Source organism: Passer domesticus, chromosome 14, assembly GCF_036417665.1.
Source record: "Passer domesticus isolate bPasDom1 chromosome 14, bPasDom1.hap1, whole genome shotgun sequence".
In the NCBI taxonomy this organism is placed as follows: domain Eukaryota; kingdom Metazoa; phylum Chordata; class Aves; order Passeriformes; family Passeridae; genus Passer; species Passer domesticus.
The window spans coordinates 12,174,223-12,194,824 of NC_087487.1; the positions used below are offsets into that span (position 1 = coordinate 12,174,223).

The window sequence follows — 20,602 nt, forward strand, 5'->3', positions numbered from 1 at the left end:
GCCGCAGCGCTTCCGGGTTACGGGCGCGGAGCGGCGCCGCCGCAGGTGCCGGGGCGGGTGCGGGGCTGTGCCGGGCCGCGCCCGCAGCGGCGCCGCTCGGGCGGGGCGCCGGGAGGTGCGGAGGTGCGGGAGCGGGTCCCGCAGCGCCGGCCGAGGTGCGGGAGCCGCCGCCGGGCCCTTTAAGGGACCCCCCCAAGCCCTCCGCCGGCCGCCCACCCTCGCGCGTGCGCGGCGGGGCCGCTTGGCGCCCTCAGAGGGGTCCGTGAGGGGACCCCCGGCTCGGGTGGCACCGCGGGCAGTGCCAGCCCTCGGAGCGGGGCCGGGCCCTGGGCATCGCTCCTCCTCGGGCAGCATGCTGCCCAAGCTGTGCAGCAGTGCCAATGGAGCTGCTCCTCCGCAGTGCCCGGCGCTCCCGAGCGAGCTGTGCCCGCCAGGCTCAAAAGCTCTGGAGGATCTCTGGATTTGCCACAATTTCAAGAGATAGCACGGAAAACTTAAAATGGTGCGATTGGAGAAGCCTCATTTCCTTGGGAAAATGAGGGTGATGATCCGTATCCCAAATAATTCACTGAATAAATTAGCAAATTGCTTAGAGCATATGGCAGGCCCCATGGATAAGTGGTACTGCATCTCCAATGCGTGCTTCGACCCTGAGAGCAGAGCGCAAAGATTGTGGGCAAATGGTGTTTATGTGTAACATTCTGTTGGTAACACAGGGAATAACTACAGCCCTTAATTAACCAGCATTGCATGCTTACTGAAAAAAAAAAGTCACAAAGCCAAAGTGAAAATACAAAGAAAATTGCACCCATGCAACTGAACTTACCTTGCAATTCTTACACTTCCAACCAGTGTCCTGACTTGAGACGTGGTGAGCATGTTCACCCCTTTGTGCTGATCTCCCACGTTTGGCCATTACCCTAAGTGCTACCTATGAGGAACAAAATTTCAAAAACTCAGGACCTGGGTAATTTCATAAGTTACAAACCTGAGATGCCCTTCCCTTTCATTTTCATTGTGAAACACTTGCCAACTCTAACCCGTTTACAGAAAGGTGGTCATGTGTGATAGTCCTTTGTCTTTGGAACTGGAATGTCAAAAATGAGCTCAGCCCCCTCCACAGCAGTCTTTACTTTGCTAACAATGAAAATTTTAGAAATGCTAAAATCAGTCAGCACATTGTGTCTATTCTGACTGTTAAGTGAGAAAATGAAAGGGAGAAATGTGTTATCTCCATCCAGCTTGAACTTGTGGCCTCTGGCATGGAGAGGATGTTCCTCCAGAGGACACAGAATACCCAGTTAATTACACATGTCCCAGGCACGTCCCACTGGCAGGGTGACAGGGTCCAGAGATCAGGCAGGGTAATGAAACGTGTCCCACCTACTTGATGCTGGGTTCCTTTGGGTGGCAGAGACAGGGTCAGGAAATGATCAAAGGGACTCCCACTCCACAGACTGTGATAGGAAAACACAGAATAGATAAATGAAAGACCCTGTGAAATGCCTTGAGGGTGACAAACGCCCCCGAGCTCCACCTCAGCTGTTACAAGAGACACTATTGATAATCTGTGGGAAGACTGATAGAACCCTGAGAAAAACTTGAATATACCCTGAGAAGTGATTTGGCTGAGGAGAGCTGCTAAGAGCTGCCTCTCCACGTCCCTCTGCCTGCACACACACTGAAACTAAGATAAGAGCTGGAATCTGGGCATCAGCACCAACTGAAACTAACCAAGAACCCTTTCAAAGGCTGAATGACTCGCCCAGAGCCAGACAGCAGAAGTTGTTATATTGTAAGTAGATTACTACTCCACAGAATAGGCAATTAAAAGGACAATATTTCCCATGTGCCACCCTGGCCCTTGCTTAGGTCATGCTTGCAGTAGTGAAATTAAAGAATTAAAGTGTCCTCTTTGAATCAAAGGGGAAGTGTTATGAATTTGCTCCTTGAGCTAATAGGACTGTGCAAACCACATTTACTATCAGCCAATAAGTAATTTTTGATGGACCAGGAAAGATGCCTTAGGTGAGCAGGGAGGATCTTCAAATAGCTACCAAAAAGGCAAACAGAATAAACAGAACACATTGTAGTTGGTTATGTCTTGGTTATTTCCGTGTCCTGTAGCCTCACCATGCCTGCCTCAAGGGCAGAGCACTTTGCACCACACTTCCTTTTCCTGAACACTGGATAGACAAAAGAATGGGCCAGAAGACAGAGAGACTGAAGCCAAAGAAGACACCTGGCAGCAGCTCTGTGAAGATTATGCATCCTGAACATTAACCATGCCTGACTTCCTGCTGCTGCTGGCAGACTGGGAGGCTGTTCCAGCTGGATAAACACTCCTCATACCTGCACACCTGCAACTGTCGTCTGCTGCAGGACTGGTTACAAACACCAGACTCACACTAGGAAGTTCCTCAAAGCATTTTTTCCTATTTCCTGCACAAATTACTGCTCATGTAATTTAGTAACTGTGTATCCCAGGCCTGTTCTAGGATATGTTAAAGCAGTAGCAGCAATGACAAGCAATGGCTCTGTAACAGCTGAAACACAAGGCAAGAGATCACACTGGAATCTACCTAACTCAGGTGCAGGGCAAATAATGAAGCACATTAATGAGCACGCGTGGCTGTGTTCTCATCACCTACATCACTGTCAAGTTCTTTGCAGTTTCTGGAAAAAGGTCTGCTTGAAGGAAGTGTTTAAAATAGTAAAATTAATTTGCTTTGGGAATGGAAGACCGTCCCGAGCACAAGAGAACCAAACGTAGTGGGAGGTGATGTGTCTGGAAAAGAATGAATGGGTGACAGATGGTGACATCAAGAACTTACTGGAGACACACCACTCTGGTGCTAGTGAGAGGATCAGAGAGTCATTTAGGCTGGAAAAGACCTTTAAGATCACAGAGTCCAACATTAACCCAGGACTGCCAAGGCCATCCCTAAAACATGTCCCTTAATGTCACATCTACACAACTACTAAATACCTGCAAGGATGGTGACTGAACCTGGGCAGTGTGTCCCAATGCTTGACAACCCAACCCAACCCAAGCAAAGAAATGTTTTCTAATATCCAATCTGAGCCTCTCCTGGTGCAACTTGAGGCCATTTCCTTGTCCTATCACTTGTTAGTTGAAAGAAGAGGCCAACCCCCACCCAGCTACAACCTCCTGTCAGATAGCTGTAGAGAACAATAAAGTCACTCCTGAGCCTCCTTTTCTCCAGGCTCTGGTGTCTGTGTAGCCAAAACTTGAAGATATAACTCCTAAATTAATCACCCAGGGTAAGCAATCTAAATCCAGCTTTTGGTAGATGGCCCATACTTATGTTTTTTCTGTTGGGTGTATCCTTCCCTACATTGTGCCAGTGGAAAGAACTTGGATTACTTATTTCTCTTTCTGCACCTGAGCGAGACTGTAGCAATTTTCTGCCACATAAACCCATGTAGCATTAAACTTACAGGTCTATATGGACAAAAATGTATCAATTGCTTTACCAGAGTGAATAGAAAAAAAAGGTTAAAATAGAAAACTCATGGAGCTTGAATGATCAATTTCTTCAGAAATATGAGTCTAAGACAAATGACACTCTTCAGAGTTTAAAATAGCTTTCTTCTAGGTCTGCAGCGTTTTAGTCAAGACTCAGCTATCCTCAGATTTGCTGTGAATACAGTATGAGAAGAATGTGGAAAGGAAAACAAAGATGTACAAGCATCAAAACTTATGGGAGGGGTGGTGGGGGAAGGGAGAAGTGGCAGCTATGTGATAATATACAATGAGGGTTTAGAGTCTTGATTTGCAGTGACTGCACTTTATGCCTGTCACTGGCAAATTGACATTTTAAAGATATGTTCTTGACTGCTTTTTCATGTCAGTATCTTTGTTCAGGCTATATCTAGGCTGATGAAAGGAATTTCAATTAAGGATGAAATCTTTTCCATACTGTATTGAAATGCACAGGGTGGGAGCAGAGGGAGAATGGAGCAATGAAAGCTCTATAGAGAGTTCTTTAAGGCATCTTGCTGACACAGGACAAGATAGTTTAGGAATGCCTGGGGCAGTGCACTCTGCAGTGGTTTACTGTGCCTTTACAAAGAAACAGTGTGCATTCACCTTAGTGCCTACTGCCTGAGGCCATATATCATTCAAACCGGGGACTAAGGGTTTAATAAATCCCAACCTAGTTTAGTCCTCGAGGGAATAGCAGTCTGGAGTCATTCAGGAGTGGCAGGGAGGGTGGCCACATAATGCGGCAGGAAAAGGCTGATTTTCACCCTCTGTGTGTAAGCAGTGTCCTGGGAAATGAAAGGGGTTATAAATCTGCATAGTGAAAGCCTTAGGGAAAAGAAGTGTGAAAAACAGTAAGACGTGGATATGAAGACAGTTCATGAGAGACAGGGAAAAAAAAAAGAAAAAGACAATAGAAAACTGAGAACTGGGGGAAAAAAATGAATATTAATTGTATAAAACCATATCAAACCCACTTTATCCACCTACCTTGCAATCACCTAATATTTGGAGTGAAATACAAACTAGCTCCCACTGAGCACTTTCATGGAGATGTATTTTGATTTGTCCTTGTCCACCATTTTTCCAGCCTATGTCACGGTGAGAATTTTTAGTTTGCTGATACATCCAGAATGCTCACCCAGCCCTTGCAGCTGGGCTCCAGCTGTTGTGGTGGCCTTCAGAGAGCAGCTGATGCACACTCCACTCCCACCCGTGCGTTCAGAGTGGGTGTAACAAGTGCATTCCAAAGGCTCCTTAGGACCTCTACCTGTACCTGTCAGTGGTGCCTTCATCCAGGTCTGAATCTGGGCATTGAGGCGTTACTGCTCAACAAAATCTGGACAGAGGCAGAGCTCTGTGTCACTGTGGCCAGACCCATAATCAAGCTATCAATTAAAAGTCAATTTGTGCATGTCTACAGCATTACGGAGTCATTAATGTGACTGAGGCATAGACATACATTTCATTCACTACAATAATTCAGCTATTAAGATGATCTGATTTATCAGCAGGAGCCAGAATGGCTGTTTGCATGGTTTACCCATGTCCAGTTATTCAGGGCTGAGGTTGTCATATATGAAATCCTGACCTGAGCATTTGCATACAACTGCCAAATCCCATGTATGTTACAGGAACTGAAGTGGAAAATTGCCAGTTCTCCTGCAGTCATGTGGGAGCTCTGATGGTATATCACACTGTTCTCTGAAAAAAAATTAAAACTAGACCAACTGGTTTTTGTGTTTCCTCACTTTCCAGAAATCATCAGAAAACATATGCTTCATTTCATCATAAACCTCCAAGGCATTTTCAAGGTCAGTGGAGATGGAGTTCAGGCTCCCATTCATGAGTACTGGTCATGTAATTAAAATAGAAAAACATTTTTTGGCTTCTGCATGCTACTGTGTGTCAGAAATCAGCAATGCTTTCTTGAAGCATGTGGATTCTTTCAACTGCCTGTCAATCTTCATATCCAAAGTCTGAACCATGATCTTCAGCTGGAATAAACCTATGATAATCAGCTTGAATTTAATTTTTAAAAAGCACAAGCACAGAAGGGCCAATGGTGATTATTTAAAATCTGTGGAGATCTATCAACTTTTTTTTTTTTTTTTTTTTGCAAAATCACTTGAACGTGGATTTCTGGAATCATACAAACCAAAAACACTATTAGTCTGAGACCATTCCTGGACTTCCTGAGAGATGTCAATTTGAAAAGTAGGGCACAGGTTTTCACCTGAAACATCATTTGAAACTGACAGCCAGACAGCCCAAGTCTCAAGCATTACCTACTCCTCCCTTTCTTCTCTTTAAGCTCTTATCTCCCCTATTCTCCCTAGAAATCCTGGATAAAGCCTGTTGGTCTGTTAACATGTTTTTATCAGTGCATGAGGAAGCAGAGAACTGCTCTGTGGAATACATTCCCTCCTTGGTGGTGCTGCTGGGGGTTACTTCACCAGTCACTGGAGCTGGTGGCACTTTCTGCCTTCTATGGCAACAACAGCACAGCATCAAGAACTGCTGCCTGTCCCAAGCGTGATCTTCAATTTTGTGGCACTCATCTGGAATTCTTCACCCTGATGTTCTGAAAGCAAATAGAGAAAACTTTGAACAGATACCTTGCCACAGTGAATCTGGAGGGAAGAGCTGAAGTGACCAAAACTGCTGCAGTAAACCAGTGTGTGCTCCACATGCAGCACTGGCTGAGTGCATTGGGCACGTGGGGCCAGTGGAAGCAGGGCTAGAGACAGATGAGCAGAGATGCTCCTCTCTGTGAAAAGAGAGGTAGGAGGCAGCAGAAATGACACATTCTGGCTTCAGTCCTCACCAACTGCCTACGACTATTACCATTACTTAAAACCAAATATTTTTCCTTTTAGCTCAAGGACAAATTCTGAGAAGAGAAGAAGGGGAGACAGTGAGCTGAGAGTCCTCTGTGCTGTCTCAGAGTAATTTTGTGGGCAAACTCAATTCCTCCACATTGCCTTTTAGTCACTGTGGTTTCAAAAGGTCAGAACCTGGTGTTCATTGTCTAGGGGGAAATTTCCTAGAGAAGTCTTCTATGTTTGGTCCCTAATGTCTAAAAAAGCAGCACAATTACATCCAACATTCCCACAATCAACATTAAGAATAATTTATTTTCCTCTTTACTGCAGTTATTTAAATATTTATCATTGCCTCTATTCTGTAATTTCTTCTGATTATTGCAGTTCCTTCTACTTTTTCCTTCAATTTCTGAGTCATTCTTGTTCTTCATCTCTCTCAAGCTGACCCACAACTATTCTCAAATGCTGCAGGCTGGATATGGTACTCAACTGTGGCCTTACTCATGGTGAGTAGAATAGTAGGATGAGCTCATAGCTTCTAGACTGCACTTTCACTGATCTACCCCAGTGTGATGTTTGCCTTTTATTTTCTTTTTTTTTCTTTTTTAAGTAAGAGCTGCATGACACTGCTGTTTCCCATTGAGCCTGCAGTTCTCTCTCCCATACCTTTCCAGCTAACTCCTGCTTGCTCTGTTGGCTCTTTACTCCATTTCTTTGCAATTGATTATTCCTACCCACACACAGACCATGGCAGTTGTCCTTATCAGGTTGCAGTTACCCACTTCTAACACAATCAACACACTCGGCACCTGCAGGGCTGTAAACAAACACAGTGCTGAGCACACAGCCTTGCTCAGGTCAGCCCAGCCTTTTTAGGAAGCACTTAATATTATTTTCAGAACCCTTCTTGTGTAGAGAGAACAAATGCTGCCATGGCTGTTGGCCAGCCAGGATGACTGAGAAGGTTTCCCTGGGAGCCCCTTACGCTGCAACTGCTGTGGGGCAAAGTGCCAGCCTTAGCCCAACCCACATCCCAGGAGCCAGCCCTCTGCTCCTGAGCTTTGAAACGTGACAGGCAGGAGCAAATCTCACCATTCCTCCAAAGAGAACATTTATTTTCTTTTTTACTCACAGTACCTGAAAATAAAAAACAAACCATAAAAACTATTTACTGTGCGATGAAAAAATAACTTTTCCCTTTTGTTGCTGAACCTGTGATGCAACATCTGCTGATATATATGGGGTACTTCAGGGAATATGTGCTTACTCAAAAGATAGTTTTTCCTGGCATGTATAAAGCTTTCCACAGATTTGTCCCCCATCTTCCAAAATCTCACACTGTGTTATATGTGATTATCCGACTGTACATATGTGAGTGCTGGCAATACAGAGCAAGCCTCGTTGTTCTCCACACCTTTGTGTGACAGGAGTGTTTAAAGAGATGTGCTGCTAATCACTTTGACTGCAGGAGTCCGGGTCTGTAACTACAAAGAGACCCATTACTTACCGATGAAGCAGCAGCAATGAAATCCAGTGACGTGGAGGCTAGACCCAAAGAGAATAATCCAAGCTACTGTGATAGCAGATTGATGTTAAGTAAGTAATTAGAGAAGGGAAAATGAATGAAAAAGGAAACAGATGTAAACCAGCTTAATAGTTATTTTGTATCTTCTTGCCAAATATATCTTATTACGGTTCTGTTACTGCTGCTTTTAAATCTCTGCTAAACAAAATGTATCAGAGACGGAGAGCTATGGCATTTTCCTTCAGGGCTACAACCCTGGTGGTTCTGCCAAGCTCAGCTTATTGCACAAACCTGCCAGGATGCTAAATAGTTAATGAGGTAACAACAACTACATTTATAAGAAAGAAAAAAAGGTAGATGGTCAGTTCCTTTTGGTTGAAGTATTTAGGTTTTAAGAATTAACACCAAGGCACTGATAAAATACATGGTAATTTCCTGAGGAAAGATTAGAGGCTTGTGCTGAAGATAAACCCCCCAAAGCATATGTTTCCCTGCCTGGGCTTTCATGTATTAATCCTATATGGATTGATGGTGTAATTAGAACTATTCTGTGAGTCAAAATTTGATGAGCACCATCCTATAGCTAAGCACACATTTCTTACTCTCCCAAGACACAGGAATATCACACTGTTTTCACTCTATCCGTATCAAAAAGAGTTTGGTGCTCATGTTTGTCAGCAGGTAATAAAGACTGGATTGCACAAATGCCACAAGAGATGATGCCTCGAAACCCTCCAGAGCTGTGATCAGGCTGACAGATCTTTGTGCACTGGTTATCAAGAGATGAACTCTTCCTTCCCACAGCTCTCAGCCTGGTTCACATCAGCAAGGCTTTCAGAGATTGCATTGATGACAGAGCTGCATCCTGGACCAGCCTCCTGTGGGCTCTGAAGTGATTTCTGCAGTGCAGGAACTGTCACGAGGTGGTCCAACACTGGCTCATTGTTCTGTGTATCTGCTGGTCCAACAATCTCTTTTTAGCCTGAGCAAGGCCATTCTTGGCTGGCAGGACAAGTATTGCAGAGCTGGAAAGCAGAGGAGGAAGGTGTGACAATTCTGTAAGACACAGGAAAACGTTCCTTGTGAAACGCAGCGTTTTCCTCTTCCTGTGCATTGGTCACTCAGGGAGAACAGAGGAAAAAAACCTTTTGTCTGAGTCATTCACACTATACTAAGAAAAGCACTTGGAACTGTACTCCAGGGAGTAGCATTACACTGGGATAACGGAGTACTTGGGTGAAGTCAGGTTCTTTCATTTCACAGCAAATATTGCAACCTGAACGCTGTTGTTCATTTCCAGGCATTTTGGTGATTCAGCCAGGGAGGTGTCTGTGTTCACAAATTGCAATAACTGTCTATATTTCAAAAAGGAAACTGATACAATGCATTGCTTTAGTTGCACTGAAATGGAATTTTTTTTCTTACAGAAATTAGATGAATTTTAGCTCTGATTAAGTATTTAATCTGGTGCTTAACTTGAAACAGTTCAGTACTTCCATTGACGTGAATAAAATTGTCCACATCCAGCTAAGTAACTTTCCTGTTTTTCTGGACTGTGTTCTTTTAGAATTGAACAGTTAGCTTAGTAAATACTAATCTAAGCATAACTGTAGTCTGATCTAAAAAGAAAGGGTGCTTAAAGGATAGATCCTTTGGCTTCTGTAATTTTTGGGTTTTTAAGAGAAAGCTTTCTGCCTACCACTTTGGGCCAAAATGCAATTTTTTTGAGGTATGGAATTCTACTCTCATGGTTCAAATTTCAACAGTGATGGCAACATTTGCAGTTTTGTTTGCAGTAATTTCTAACAGAAAGATTACTTCTCCCTCCTGGATACATTTGTTTCTTGTAATGCTTGATGCAGTGCATCCATTTGGCAATAAACACCTCATTGGGGAATTACAGTCTGTTGGGTTTTTTTTCTGTCTGAAGTTTCTCAAACAGAGTAAATCCCAAGTTAAATTTATCTGGACCAACACAAGCATGATTCACACAGATGTTAATGCACCAGACCCTCCTTTTCCTCACAGCACCTCCCAGGTGTTCCTCCTTCAAAAACCAATGATGAGTCTGATGAAAATGCAGCTTCATGTGTCAGCAAAAAGGCTGCTCTGTTAAGAGAGAGTTGAGGTAACCTCCTGCTGAAGCCTCAGTGTACATGATGGACAGTGACCCACTTCTCCAGCTTGGGAGGCTTGGCCAGTCTTCACAGAAATCAGTGAAACCAGGTCAATTAACCACAGTGAAAGAACTGGCCAAAGGAACAAACAGGATGGAAAAGGGATAAAGTGATAAAGGAGCTAAACACAGCTTGAGCTGAAGTATTCAGGGACCACAATTCATGTGGCCAGAGGATAAAGGTGAAGTTCAATGACAAGGTTCCATGGATCCTCTTTTTTCCCCATCTGTGCATTCTTTAGTGTGACCCAGTTTCCCCTTGGCTGTTGGCACTGAGGAGAGTGTGGTCCATTCTGATCAGGATTTTATTTCTAACCCCACTGCACTGAAAGGAGGATCCCGATTTACACTGACAAGGTAACTGGGCCCTTGGGGTTAGATGGGGGCTCAACACCCCCTTCCTCTTCCCAGCAGCAAATAGCTCAGCAGGAAAATGGTAAAACAATTGGCTGGGCTGACAGATGTTCAGTCTGACTTCAGATGATGTAGGAAAGCCTGGATCTGCAGATGTTGATAGTTTTCTGATTGAAAATCCTCTACTGACATACAGATAGATTAAAAAAATAATTCTTTAAAAGCACAGCAAAACCTTGATTTATGTATGCACACAGAAGGTTGTCACCAGCTTTGATATGCATTTCCTTCCCCAGAATCCCACCGACTGTGCAGGGCAGGGATCCAGCCTGTCCTCCACTGCCAGGGAAATGCTGGGATCTCATTACAGCCCCTCAGGTCGGGGCATGGAGGCATTGTCTGTCAGTCCCTTCTTCAGCACCCTGACAGCAACTGCACTGCTGAAACCCAAAGATGATTGACATGTTAATTGCTTCCAGGACAGTGTCAGCAGCCTTGCCTGGCTGAAAGAAAAGCCCCAGGGCATTTACCTGAAGGCAGACGAGGATCCTCCTTATGCCAGGTCAAAGCAGACCAACTCCATTAATTTCAGCCAAGTTTGGGCTTTTTCCCCTGGAAGAGTGAGAGCTCAGAATCTGTTCTCACTTCATTAGTACAACCTAACGTGGAGAAACCAACTCTGCAAGATGAGAAATTAGCCATGAAATACACTGTTAATATAAGTAAGGGAGCAATGACAGACATCAGAATTACTCTGCTATGGTTATGTTCTGGGAGAGGCAGAATTCCAGCAGATCATTAGCAGGGGGCAATGAAGAAGTCCTTGGGCAAAATTTTGCCACTGCTCCCAGTAATTGCCTTTTAAGCAACTGGGAGTTTTTAGGTGAAAGGTCTTGTACAACCAGAATGAGCAGATAGTGACTGAATTTTTCTGACTGTAAATCAGAAGCATTGAGACCCCAAACACTCATGGTTTTGCTAATGCTAACAGAGCAACACAGACCTTCAGAGGCTGCTTACCTTAATTTGTTTTATGTTGTACAGCCAATAGACAGATCACACTGGCTTATTCCAAAGATATATTTTCTTACACACAGATGGTATTCAAAAACAACTCTGTATATAAATTCTCCAAACACACAATAAATTAGTGATCTGATACACAATAAATTAGTTTTCTGTGCAATCCTTCCAACAGGAAGCGACGCATGTCCAGTGACTAAAACCAATATTATTACTTGCTTAAATAGAGCAATGCATCCTGTTGTTGTGAAGGATAAGCTTTGATTGGAAAGGGCTGTTTTTGCAGCTTCAAATAATTCAAAACACTTTTTTTTAAAAAAAGAAAAAAAAAAGGAAAAAAAAAGTTTTATTCACTTCTAAGCAGCAGCTCTTGGCATATTTCCTTACAGAAGACACTGTTGTGTCCGGCTATTACTCAACCACTAACATTAGAGACATTAAAGTTGCAGGAAACACAGTTCATCTTTTGCGTAGTTAGAAAGGAGTTGGCTTCCCAATTACCCTGGAAACTGGACTTGCTGCTGGGCAGAAAACCACAATTCACAGCGGAAAATAATAGTTGATATATGAATATCTACCTAAAGGCTAATCAGCAATACAAACAACACACGAGGAAGATGACCCATATGACGCTGTTTGGAGGAAATTAGTCATCAGTATTCTCTAGCTTCCTTTTGTTTTAAAATGTTAAATCACTGCTGCTCACCAGTTTAGATAAGAATGGGTTAATACCATCTGTTGAGGATAAGAAATCAAGCTGTTTTCAAGGGCCAGGCTGTATTTTACAATTGCCTGCTGCTGACCATGTGCCTGTCGACTTCCAAGGGTCAGTGCTCCAGGCTAGTCTGTACTTCCAGAGGTTTCTGCACATCATGTGGTGCTACGGGTCCTTGCAAGCATTGAAAGAAAGGCATGAGAAACTGAGGGTAGAGTTGGATCAAGCTGGTGCATGATCCCAACATATCTTCTGTGGTTTCCTGCTGGATTCAATGAGCACACATTTAAAAGCTTTCTTTTCTCCCACTTCACACTATTTAGGGAGGATAACCAGCTAAACAGTGCAGTGAGATAAAGCTTTCTGGATCTGAGGTAACTGCAGTGACTCTGTTTGATTTCCAGTTAAATTATGCCAAGAGCAATGGTCTCTCTGCAGCCAGCTGTGTGACGTAGAGGCAATAACTCTGAAAGGGAATGTTTGCCTCCTTCTCCATTGAGAGACCACGCACACAGCATTCCAGGAACCAACCACTATAGGACATGCGTACCAAACAAACAAAAAAATGCCATGACTCCAGGACCCACTGATGTCAATGGAAGTTTTGCTGTTCATTTCACCTTGGCCAATGGTTTTCCTGTCCCCAGTCCACGGACAAGACAGGACAGAGTGAAGTTGGTGCTTGGAGCTTCCTGGATGGTGTGACTTCTCCTTCAAGGTGGTTAACTCCTGTTTATTTAAAAAAATAAACCTGCTCCGAGACTGGTAGCCCATTTGCCTCTTACATTTTAATTAGGCTCTAAACTCTATCAAATAAGCTTGAGTGCAATCTTAAATGTCCTTTTAAGATTTAATGAACACATTGTATTTACAGCTTTCTGGCCAAAAAAAGATCCAGACTCACCAGTGTTTCACATTAGGCTTCCCCAGGTCAAGACATAAGCTCTGGTGGCTTTAGGCAGCTTTGCCCTACATCCACTATAGTGCACGTGGCTCACACTGAACTGGAAACTGCTGCCAAAACAGTTAATTTTGATGTGTAAACCAGAAGAAAGGTCACTGTGCTGAGGAGCAGACAGGCACCAACACCCGTGACGTGTGCAGGAGCTGGAAAAAGCATCAGCCTCTGCGGGTGAACACGATGACAAGACAGTCTGGAGCTGGGCTGCTTTGGCTGTCTCAGCCTCCACCCCATACACTGCTGTGGGCTACCTGGTATGGACAATCTGAGCAAAGAGCTGCTCTGGCACAAATTTAGGGGTTGTCAACTGCTGGCTTTTGTTTTTATGCTTTTTAAAATTTAACTGTTTCAGTGAAATAAAGAGAATAACTAAACAAAGAAAGAATCCTTAATCCAAACGCTAAAACTCTGTTTTAAAACTTCAAGAAAAACGCTATTTTCTTCCCACCCCCCACCCCAGGAAATGACTCAGTTCTAGAGAAACATCCAAAAAAAAAATCAGCTTGTCTGTTAGTGTAAAAATCAATTAAGAAACCCCAAAACACGATATGAGCAGCTGGCTTGGCTGAATGTGTCTCCTAGCTGTGGTCTTCCCTTGTCTTGCCTGCTTCTCCTTTGGCCTCCTACCCCACAGCTGTATCTGCTCTGCTCCCTCTCCTTCCAACTGCTACTTCTTTGAACAAATCAGTGCTACTGAGTCACGAAAAGGCCAGGCTCCTACTCTTTCACCTCACCTCCTGCTGTCAGAGCTGCCTCTCCGAGCTCTCCTCCTCCTTGCTCAGCCACAGCCGCCGGCACTGGACCCACAGTCACCTCAGTCCTGCAGGAGCTCAGGACGGAGTCAGGGCTGCTGCCAGCAGACTGCTGGGAACAGGATCTTCTTCCCAGCTTGTCCTGAGGCCATGATTTGCCTGTCCCAGCAGCAGGCTGTCTTAAACAACTACTTGCTGGTTGTACTCCATGGATATATCCTTTAAGCCCCCTGATTTTCATGGCCTGAAAAACAATGCAAATATGTTCTGTGATTACTACCCACACAACATTTTCAGCCTTGGCCATCCATCAGCCCCACACAAGCCTGAGCAGGATGACACCAGTGCCAATGGATCACCATGCTCCCATGCCGTGCTGTGGCTGGCTGTGCAGGGATAGCTGCGTGTAACTCATGTAGCCACCACTGCTCCACACGGGTCCCTTGGGAAGGGGCTGCCCTGGCCCAAAAGAGACCTCTGGGAGCAGCCTGGGTCCGTGCCAAGTTGGGCAGCTGCTGGCGGCAGACCAGGGAAGCACCTCAGGGTAATGGTCAGGGGTAATGAGCTCGTAGCAAAGCGTGAGTGTGCATCTGGTGAGGATCACAGGGCTGACTTCATTTCCTTCCTCCTGCCTCCCTTGCCGTGCTCTGCCTGGCTATTTGGTCCAGGCCTGGCTCTTATCCATCCGGTACCCAGTTTCATCAGGGCAGAGCCACAGATAGCACTGGCTTCCCAAGGTGTGGGACAGCTAGTAATCACTACAGTGAGCCTTTGTGAGAATATTTTCTTTCTCAGGAGCCACCAGGTCTCCCCAATGGCATCTGGAGAACATCCAGAGCTGATGGAGCAGTGAACAGGCGCTTCCCTGTTCTACCTGCCTGAACTGGAGACCACAACCAGTAAAACAGAGAGGAAGATTTCCAGTCCCTTGGCCCATGAGGCTCTCTTAAAAGCTGGAGACAGGAAACATTATCTGTTAGGCACTGATCAGTATTTGTACTGCAGTGGCTCTGGAGGCTCCCACTGACATCCTGCTCCTGTTATTCTGGGCACAGCCACCAGATTGAAAACAGTCCTGGCTGCAAAGCCTTTGCAGTTGAACTCACCTATGTGAATAAACCAGACCTGCCCTACCAACAGACCTGCAGCTAAGGGTTGGCTCTTCCTCTATAGCCAGGACAACCAGTGATCTGTGGACCCTGCCCAGCCTATTCCAAGCCCAGAGTACCCATCCCCAACCTGGAAGATACTACTGAGTACTTGGAAGGACAGCAGCAAAGCTGAAGGAAATGCAGTCCCTTTCAGGCCTCCTTTTCCTCCCCAACAGCTCCTCATTTGATGGATGGTTTCACTCTTAACCCCACCACCTTTAGTAATTCCCACAGGTAACCATGGGAGACAAACACCAGAGCTGGGAGAGAGACAAGGACCTTAACTCAAGGTCACAGCAGGCAGGTCCACAGCACAGCCCAGTGCTGTACTCAACATCTGAAACTCAACCCTGTGCCCAGTCAGCTGAGCAGCACCACCTTTCATGCTTTTTCTTCTTGTGTTTAAATGACAGAAAAATTGTTTCATCAAAGTAATTTCCTGGGGTTTTCAACTTGGAATAAGAAGCTTCCAAACAGCGCAGCCTATCTGGAACAGAGTGCTTCTTGTTCTTGAATGGTAAAGATGAAGTTAATTGCCAGGAAGTGGAAACTGTGCTTTAATATCTTGGCGAAAGCATATATGATGAAGAGCTGTTTGCTCTTGCAGTGTTAATAACACACATGTGTCTGCTGGACTCTGTGCCATCAGGAGTCAGCAGGAACTGGATGACCTGTGTGGTGTTGGATCAATCATTAATCAAAACCTGGCAGCCGAGCCCAGGACGGTGCAGTGAGGAGGTGGCTGGGACAGGCAGAGGGATGTGCAGAGGGATTTGCACAGGGATTTGCACAGGGATGTGCACAGGGATGTGCAGAGGCTCTTCCCAAACCAAACACTGCTTTCCATCCCTGCAGGCAGCATCAGTGTGAGCCAGATCCTGCACAGACACACAGACTTGGGACTGCCTGGATCTGGCATCCTTCTCTGGACTGAACGAGGACACCAGGGCAGAAATACCTGACCTTGGGATCAGTCAAGTACATGCATCTTAATTAACAATTGTAACAAAGTGCTTATCAGTCCCTCATTAGTAAAGATTATTCTCCAATGTCTGCACCACTTGCAAAACCTGGAACTGGCTGGGTTTGTTACTCCCTTATTCTTCCCAGGAGGTATACGTGCAGTCAGCACTATTTAACCATTCCCAGGAAGAGATGAGCTTTCCTGAAAGGAAATCAGTGTTTCATCTCCACCCAGAAAAGTCAGCAGGATTGGATAAAATCTGCAGTCCTGTAAGTAAGCCCAGGGGCACAGCTAGTGAGCAAGGCTTGTACAAGCACTTTTGGTCCAGATGAAAAGTTCATGAAAAAAGATTTAAGCCTCTGAGTTTTTGTACTTCCAGTGTGAAACAGAGGATGCCCAGCCTGGTTCTGCTCCCCCTGATCTCTTTCTTTCTCCTTGGCTTCCTGCCATTGTCTTTGGCAGAGCTAGGATGGCTGTGGGAGCCCAGGGAAAGGGGACATTTTCTTCTCTTGCCCATCAGAGCAATTATTTGTAACCCTTTTATGTATTTTCCAGCTCAAGTGGAGCTCAAGTGTCTATATACACCAGACATATGTGTACACATTTACACATGCACACAGACCTACTTTAGATCTATGTTCCTGCATGTGCACACATTTTTATGGTGACCTTGGTCCATCAGAACGCGTGTCAGACTCATTTCTGCCATGCTCAAGTAATTCCATCAGCAAGCAATTCCCAACGTTTTTCCTGCACGATGATGACACAGAAGGACAGGATGAACACACCATGGCAGCGTAGCCAGCCCAGTGCTGCCTCACACCACAACGTGAAACTGGGGGGCAATAGGAGGCCAAACTGCTTTGATGGTTGTGTAACACAGCTTGTCACAGCTCAGCTCCTAAAGGCTGTCCCCATCCAGGCAGGATTTGGAACACCTACATGACTTTTGCAACAGCTGGCCTTTAGGCCAGGCTCTGGCTCATCAGGGCTTTGCTTAGTGCACTGAGTGCCCTGAAGCAGCTTTCAGCACCCTCCCTCCCCTTCTGGCAAATCCTGGAAGAAGTTCAGCCCCTGGAAGCTGTTTCATTTTGTGGCACCAGCTCCAGTCCCCTCCACTGCCTGTACACACCATGTTTTCATGTCACAAACACATGTTCTTCCTGGGCTTTTCTATTGTTTGGGGCACGCTGGGTGCTGGAGCAAGTCCCTGTAACTGCAGACTTTTAGGCTGCTGAGGTTGGTTTTTCCTCCCTTTCCCATTCCTGGGACAGGCCAAGACACCTGGATTTCATTAGTTTTGGTGCTCCGCTCTGGATGTGCAAAAGCAAATTCTAGTTTGAGAAGGACTTTTTGCTTTTCACATCTTGCTTTGAAGAAACTACTGTTTAAAGAAAAATGTTTTCTCATCCAATGTCATCACCAGTAATGCTGAAAGGCTGCTTTCAGCCTGCCGGAAACTGGCCTCAGGGAGACCTCAACACCTGCTAAAATCCTGCCCTGAGCTGAGGCCTCTACAAAACTCCTCCACCACAGTCCTCGTCAGCAGAATTCAGCCAGTCCATCACCTCGGACAGCTTACAAGGCATCTCCTCCTCCAGCCTCAGCAGCAGGGAGAGTGGAGGAGCCCTGTGTGAGAAAGTCAGGTCTGAGGGACCCACCTGCAGCCTCACACAGCTGCCAACAGCTGCCTGCTCAGGACAGGGCTGCTGCAGCATCCCCTGGTGAGCCTGGCAGGATCCCCAGCTCTCCCCCTCCATGCAGGGCTCCATTCCCATGCACAACTCATCCTCACTCCTGGAGTGTGGGAGAGACCCAGAGCTGCCCAGCCAGGGAGCAGAACACCTCTGCTGGTGTACTGAGGGCAGGTAAGAGGTTAATGCACCTCACTGCTATCGCTGTCAGCTCCAATCTCTGTACATGGGGCGGGTACCACACTCAACACATCCACAGAGGCATTTTCTCACCCCCCGGGTGGGGTCACCCCCTGGAGGGAAATCCACCCCAGAGAGGGCTGGGGATGGGAAAGGGAAGGGCAAGGAAGAAGGGGGAAATCGTTGAAGCAATGGTCCCAGCAGGAAACCCTGATAAGAAATAAGTCATGAGAACTCCCTACCCATGATTTGCTCTGTGAGAAATATCCGCTCTCAGCACTGCCAACCCGGGCGTTTTCTTTAACATCCAACACTCAAACTTTCTTCCTGCCTGTACCAGGCATTCCTGCTTCATTAGAACACCTGGAATTTCTGAATCATCTGTGATTTCTCTCCCTGTGACAGAGTGCCTTTTGATTTCTATTATCCACTGCCCAACATGATAGCATGAGTGGGGATTGCAGGCTCCAACACAGGTCCCCTTGAACAAAGAATAAAATAATTCCTTACCAATGCTCAGAGCCCCAGCTTGAGCTGAGCTGTGCTTTTTGCAGTGCTTGGCTCATTACTTACTGCTGTCACTCAGACTGCAGCCCCAGAAAACCTCAGTGGACCTTGAAGACTGTCAGACAAGTTTGCTGCAGGTGACACAGCAGGTGAATGTTTCTCTTTCCTGTTGTCACCATGCAGTCAGCAGCAGAGGAACAACATTGGATCTCCAGCCCTGCATGGGTCCACCTCCCTGGGGAACCTGGCTCTGCATCTAACTGCTGGAGAGGAACAGAGAAAGTACTAGTGCTAAACACTGCAGAAACAACGTGAGACATATGTGAAGAGCAAAGCTGAGAGCCAGAGTCTGCTCCTGCGGCGAAAGCATTCCTGTGCTGTAGAGCAGAGTATGGAGCCCTGGGATCAGGGAAATGCTGTCACTTAGCAACTGCATTAACACAAGAACCAGAACCAAACTGTCTGAAGTGAGAAATGTCACTTCTTTTTGGTGCAGCTGTGCCCACATGCTGGAGCAAAGGGAAGGGATTTGAGTCCTGGGATGCTGGTGCCACCTACACAGCCAAGAGAAGAGCCCTTAACAGTGAACAAGGGAGTGAGTACAGCAGTGGTGTTCCTCTTAAGATGTGAGTCCCACTGCAAACTGAATCATTTTGTCAGAGGAATCAGCTCATTTAGGCTCTGAGGCACTTTACTTACCCAAACCCACTGCTTTTTATCCTCAGAGTGGTAGTAAATGGCAACTCATCCTCTGTTTTTTCTAACAAAACACTGCAAAAATTCATTGTATTGGACACTGCTACAACTGCGTTTGGGAGGATGGGTCCACATTGGTGTTAAATACACCCCTTGTTCTTCTGCATCCTGCAATGCACAGACAGAAAAGAGGCATTTAATAAAAGAATAAAGATCACTTGTTGGGTGGCTGGCCGTGTCCCACACCAGGCAGTTTTGTCTTGTCATAATACAGGCAGAATGAGAAAACACAACACTGAGCATTGAGGGTGCTCAGACTCATTAACTGACAGCTTTGATTCCTACAGCAATATATTTTAAAGCAGGGGTAAGTGGTCATCAGCTGAGGAAATCTCATAAGGTGAAAAGAGGTGCCTTTCCTATCTGCCATATGGACACCAACCCATCTGTCCCCAAAACCAGCTCTCAAATCAAGAACCAGGCTGGAAAGCAGAGTCTGGTAGAGAGGAAGAGGCTCACTGTTCCAGGGAAAATGAACTTGGTCATGTCACCCATAGCCCCAGACATCAACATTTTCTGTAATGCTTTTGTTTTTAATTTCCTTACTTTTTGTTTGTGAAAATATCATCCTAGAGTAGGGATTTAGGATTTGTGCTTACAAATAAAATAGACCATAACTTGCCTAATGGGAGCAGTTCAGTTTTACACGGTTGTCTCTTGACATGTTTACACAGCTGGCCAGATACCATTAAAACATATTTTCTCAGGAGGCAGTGTGGTCTAGTGGAATGAGCACGGGCCTAGCAGTCAGGAACTCCCACGTTGCAATTCTGGGTCACCAGTGGTTTGGTTTGGTGCACAGAGCCATCTAACCCCTGTGCATGTCAGTGTCCCAAAATCACACCTCCTTATCAGAGTGTGATGCTGAAGATCCACGTGTTAGTCCTGGGGTGGGAGAGGATCAGAGCCCTGATGTGCCCCCAGGGTCAGAAATGCACAAATCCCTCTGGAGGGATGGGCTGGAGATGCTTCTGCATCTTCACCTCTGGTGGGGTGGCTTAGGCAGTCCCTGAGTCAGAAATGATGCACCTGACATGGTCCTGTGCAGGCTGTCCTGACCCAAACTGAGATCATCCATGAGCACTCTTCCCAGCAATGAGCACAACCTTCTTGGAGAGACACCCAGAGCATTGCAGATCCTTAGTGAAGTGAAAAAGTCACCAAGCAGCAGCGCTAACTTTTAGCTCAACTTTTAGGAATACTAATGGCTAAAACCCATCAATTTCCAAAAAGCTGATGAACCTATCAAATATTACATCTGAATAGGAGCTTGTACAACAACAGGATTTTAAGTACTATGGAATGACTGGCTCTAGTTCTAGCTCAGGTGGTTAAAAATCAAATAAAACCTAAATTGATGTAATTGATAGTTCAATGATACTGAACTAGGGCCTACACTGTGACACCACTGAACTTACAGCCTGCCTTCTTAGATTCCATCAATCCAGGACACTTTTTCCACAGCATCAAGGTTACAAGGTAGCCTTCACATCTGTCCTACAAACTGCATG

The 20,602-nt window shown here is 45.6% G+C and overlaps 1 long non-coding RNA gene across 1 annotated transcript; it reads right to left on the reverse strand.

Annotated features, from left to right (window-relative positions):
- Positions 1-7,222: 7,222 nt before the first annotated feature.
- Positions 7,223-19,209, reverse strand: LOC135281021 (uncharacterized). Its single transcript, XR_010347805.1, has 3 exons — positions 19,035-19,209; positions 10,919-14,083; positions 7,223-8,883 (listed from the first exon to the last, which is right to left on the reverse strand). It is a non-coding gene; the product is annotated as an uncharacterized LOC135281021 (long non-coding RNA).
- Positions 19,210-20,602: the final 1,393 nt, after the last annotated feature.